Here is a 5,220-nt window from a genome sequence, read left to right on the forward strand (position 1 = left end):
AGAAAAGGGATTTAAATGGAGGGGGGAAAGCTTTTCTGTAATTGTGTTTGAACTGGGGAGGATCCCCATTTCACCTGCGATTTGAAGAGTCTCAGTTGAAGGATAACACACCTTTTTCCTCATTCTGGGTGCCTCCCTTGGCAGGCAATCATTGCTTGCCATGATTTCCATGTTTAAATGGAAGGAGAAAACCTTTATCATCCTGCATGAATTGAGGGAAAGAGCCCCATTTTCATCATTGTCAGGTTCAAACTGAGAGCAAACCCCGCTGTGCCTGGTCCGAAAGGGCTTCCCTTGAGAGGAACCCCTTGATGAGCCATTGTAAGAGTGCCATCGAGGGGACCCTCCATCTCAAGGGACCTTCACACATCAAAAAGATGTCAAAAAGCCCCCAGAATGGTCTTTGTTGAGGGAAACTAAAGAGGGAAACTGCATTTCCCCTCATTTCAGGAGGCTAAACTGAGAAAAATCCCCCTTGATTCACTTTTTATTTGGGACTAAATTGAGGGGAGCTCCGGGGCCGAGGCTTCTCGGCGCTGCGCTCTGTTCCCGGGCAGGGAGCCAAAGGGGGCGTGCCCGATGCGTTAGAATTTAGTACCCGCCTTGTTCTTTCCTCCTCCCATCTCCTCCCTTCTCTTCACTTTTCGAATCTGAAGAGGCCTCAGCTGCCTCCCGTTTTCCTTCCTCTCTCACTTTCCAGGTCCTGTTTCCCAGACCTTCTTCTTTCCTTTTAAAACCCTTGATAATAACCCGTTCCCCACTTAAGGCTGTGTTGGATCCTTGTTTTTCTACCTTCTGGCTGCTGTGGGTGAAGGTCTGCCTTTGAGGAGCACACCCTGCTCCCTCTGCTCCAGAAACCAGCCTTGCAGTTATCCCAATCTCCTGCTGCTGCTGAGGGCTTCCTTAGGCTCTAGCTGAAATGAAAAGCATCCAGGAAACTTTTCACTTCTTGAGATTAGAACAGTTTCTACAAGTCCTTGAGCTGTCAGCACGATGGTGAAAAAGGCACTGTGCAAATGAAGGTTTCCCCCTTCTTTCCCCCACTCCAGGCTCCGTCCCCTCTCCCTTACTTTGTCATCTCAACAACTGCTAAGGAAACCTTTCTAATCTTCTCAATTGGCAATGCAACTGCTCTTTAATTTCGTTTTAAAATAGTTTTAAAGTCAGGCTCTGCCTATGGTATTAATTTTCATTTTGGATTAAGTTGTTGGTGCTTAACAGGCTCTGTGCTGCCCTAAAGCCTTTCACCAAGGCTCAAAGAATGACCCTGGCAGGGAGTGCAGGAGCGTTGTGCACTCCTTGTTTAGAAATGGAATGCATTAAACCAGGTTCCTATAAAAGCCATCTTGAGTAAGTGAAACTAAGGCACTGGAATAACTTTGGGAAATGTTCCATTTAGGATAGACCCACCCTGCCAGAAGCTGTTTGTCTATGGTCAGTTCATGCTCTGATCAGTGCAGGGCCAGCCCCTCAAGAAATGCAGGAGCCAAACCCAGCCAGGAGAGGAAAAGACAGGAGCTGAGCTGAGAGAGCTGGACAGAGGAAATGCCACAGATGTGCCTGGAGCATGGCCCTGCCCAGCAGCTTTCCTTACAGTTCAGTGTTCAAAAAGCTGAAAGCTCATGCTCAGTGCTTTGGGATCTAACTTTGGCTTCTAACTGCAGAGGGCATGAGCTCCCTGACTGGAACTCAGGCAGTGGAGTGCCACAAGCCTGCAGCCAGATTGCTTCTCCTTCAGCTTAAATTTAGTGGGGTTTTTTGTTTGCTTGGTGGCTTTTTTTTTTTTAAGTCTTCTTAGAGTTTCAACATGTGAAAAAATAGAGCAGAAATAGACAGAAGCACCATTTGGACATTAATGGATATTTTGTTTTCGTTCTCTTCCTTTTAAAAATATATGTAGATAACATGAACATTTTAACTCTGTGGTTTGGGAGAAACACTCTTTTCCCTCTTCCTTTGGAAGAGATATGCAAGTCCTGAGACCCTGGGCCAATGCTCTGTGCATTTTATTGATGTTTTTACAACTAAACAAGGGTCTGATGAGATTGACCATGAAGACACAACTCAGGAGCTGCCGGGCAGCAGCCTCCAAACTCTTTGGGTGATGCCGAGAGCAGTGGGTGTGAAGACTGCTCTCCAGTGCGAGATCAATCCATGATAACCTGCTCACTGACACCAAAGTCACTTCTCATCGGCCACTTGTTATTCCCGAAGTGCAGGAGCTGCAGTGTTTGCCAAAGCCTGGGCAGAACGATGGAGAACATTCCTGTCAGATTTCTCCTTCTCTTCCTGTGCCAGCAGGAGAAACCCATCCTGGTTAAGGGTTTTGTGCTGTGTGACAGTGTGCAGCTCAGAGCTCAAGCAGTGCCCAGGAGCATTAATTATTGAATCTGCAGTGCCCCCTCAGCCGTGTGAGCTCGGAGCAGGGCGCTGGGAAGTGGGGCCATCCCAATTTCGGGCAGCGGGACTCGGAGCTGGAGCGGTTTGGAGTCAGCACCGGAGCCTGAGCTGCCTCTGTGCTCAGAGAGGGGAGAGCCCTTCCTCTGCAGGGAATGCTTTTCCACTCGGGATTTCTCTCCTGGCAGCTCCAGTCTCGCCTCTTCCAGAGCAGAGCACGCTGTGCCCCAGTGCTTTGCTGCTGGGAGCACTGGGAGAGATCCTGGGAACACTGGGAGCACAGGGAATGCCAGGAGGGAACTGGGAGGGATGGTGGAAGCAGCGGGAGTGAGCAAGAAGGAGCACTGGGAGGATCTCAGGAGCCCTGGGCAGGAATGGTGCTCCCAGCTCCTGCCCAGGGCTCTCCCCATCCCTGCCGGGGCTTGCCAGGAAGAGGGACACTGGCAGGGAACTGGGAGGGAAGTGCTCAGCACTGTGCAAGGTGCAGCAGCCCCAGGGGTGAGTAGTGGGGAGGGGGAAGTGCCCCCAGTCCCTCCCCAGTGCCCCCAAAAATGGGGGTGACAAGGAGAAAAGGGATTTAAATGGAGGGGGGAAAGCTTTTCTGTAATTGTGTTTGAACTGGGGAGGATCCCATTTCACCTGGGATTTGAAGGGTCTCATTTGAAGGAAAACTACTTTTTCATTATTTTGGGTGCCTCTATTGGTGGCATCTCCGTTTTCCATGATTTTCCATGTTTAAATGGAAGGGGAAAACCTTTATGGTGGTGTTTGAATTGAGGGAAAGAGCCCCATTTTCATCATTGTCAGGTTCAAACTGAGGGCAAACCCCGCTGTGCCTGGTCCGAAAGGGCTTCCCTTGAGAGGAACCCCTTGATGAGCCATGGTAAGAGTGCCATCGAGGAGACCCTCCATCTGAAGGGACCTGCACAGACAAAAATGATGTGCAAAAGCTCCCAGAATGGTCTTTGTTGAGGGAAACTGCATTTTCCCTCGGCTTTGGAGGCTAAATTGAGGGAAATCCCCTCCAGTGAACATACCTGGGGCTGTGTCTGATTCCCTCAGAGCAGGAGCAGCCTTGTCCTCAGCAGCTCACAGCCCTGCCCCACAAGGATGTGTCACAGAAGGGTTGGTAAAGACCACAGGAGCCTCAGCTCAGGTGAGGCTTTCCACAGAGCCCAGAGATCTTATCCTGGAACTCTGAAAGCACAGGAGAATCAGGGGCCAGCCCTGGCTCAAGGCACAGCAACCCTGCTGAAACAAGAGAAGGGAGCAAAGGCTGAGGAGGCAGGGCAGGAACGGCTGCAGAGCCTGTTCAAAGAGAGGCATCTGCAGCTGGAGAACAGAACAGAGATCCCAGAGCGACACGTGTCTGTGAGAGTTACACAAAGATGTGTCAAAGTTTGTGAAAAGCCACTTATAAACAAGGTAATGATATCTTATGAACAATGCCTGTTCTAAAAACCAGTGAATTCACATGATGGAACCAATACATCAGCAGTGACTGCCTCAGGAATTTGAGACAATATTCTTCCAGCACTCCTGGATCCATAGCAATGAAACAAGGAACAGCTCCCAGTGGATCACAGCCATAGTGCAGGACAACCCCCCACTCTCCTGAGTTATCTGTGGGAGATAAAACAGAAGAGATGCCAATGAATGATCCTGTTGGGCAGGGCAGCACTGGCACCTGTGCAGTCTGTGAGGGGATCAAGGGCTCAGCAAACTGGATCTTCTGTGCAAGGGCAGGTGTTTGTCAGTGTTCCATCACTGCTGTTTCAGCTGGGTCTGTCTCATCTGTAGAAGGAAGTAACTACATCTTGGAATGTAAACATTCATATTGAAACAAAATTAACTTGGGACTTAAAATTAATTGCAGTGCAATTCAGCGTCGCCTCAGTAGAATTAGAGGTACACTTAAAGGAACTGAAAGTTACCATCTTTAATACTGAATAAAAAGTGATCTTATGAAACTGGAATAGAAGATGAAAAGTGTTAAAGTGAAGAAGACTGAAACTTGACCTTGTCTAAACTGAGCAACACTCAAACCTGGCAGAAATCCACCTCGACATAAATAACTCTTAAAATTAACTCGACAGAGTAATAAAACATAACATTACTGAGATCTAACTTTGCTTAATCTTACCAACACTAAAATCATACTCAAATGAAACAGAATCCCACAAACAATCAGTGTCCTTAAAAGTTCTGGGTACTACAAAATGTAACTTTTTCTGCTGCTGTTAATACCAAAAGGCACTGAAAATGTGAACAAAGCATGGCTGAAATAACGGCATGATGGATTTACTGGAGGGATTAGAGAAGTGTGACAAATACGCTGATCCTATGTAATTTCACATTGAGAAAAACTCTTGGTAGCCACAAATTTTATGGAACCATAACTTTACTAAGACTTTTTAAAGAGCAATTGTACCAAAAGAAACTACAATGTAGAATTTGGCAAAGTGTCCAACAAACCGGGAGCTTCTTGAGATTGTATTTATTATAATAGCCTATGGTAAATGTTATCAGCATCTCTGTTAAAGAAATTAGATTGTGGTATGCTGGAAATAATAATAATAATAATAATAATAATAATAATAATAATAATAATAATAATAATAATAATAGTAGTAGTAGTAATAGTAGTAGTAGTAGTAGTAGTAAGGCACTGCATTTACCGCTTTGAATCTCTCCAGTAACAATTCTCAGAGAAATCAGAGTTCACTACAAACACAGTATTAACTTTTAAAAGCATTTCAGCACGTTTTTGAGGCATTCTAGAATACGGAGCGTGATGTTTCAGCAGTCGGGCAGGCAGAGCCC

General features: G+C 46.7%; 1 long non-coding RNA gene across 1 annotated transcript; it reads right to left on the bottom strand.

The window, feature by feature from the left end:
- Window positions 1–959: 959 nt before the first annotated feature.
- LOC120512541 lies at window positions 960–5,016 on the bottom strand. Its single transcript, XR_005630039.1, has 2 exons — window positions 3,435–5,016; window positions 960–2,241 (listed from the first exon to the last, which is right to left on the bottom strand). It is a non-coding gene; the product is annotated as an uncharacterized LOC120512541 (long non-coding RNA).
- Window positions 5,017–5,220: the final 204 nt, after the last annotated feature.

The sequence above is a fragment of the Passer montanus genome, unplaced genomic scaffold (genome assembly GCF_014805655.1).
Source record: "Passer montanus isolate IOZ18808 unplaced genomic scaffold, ASM1480565v1 scaffold746, whole genome shotgun sequence".
Classification (NCBI taxonomy): Eukaryota; Metazoa; Chordata; class Aves; order Passeriformes; family Passeridae; genus Passer; species Passer montanus.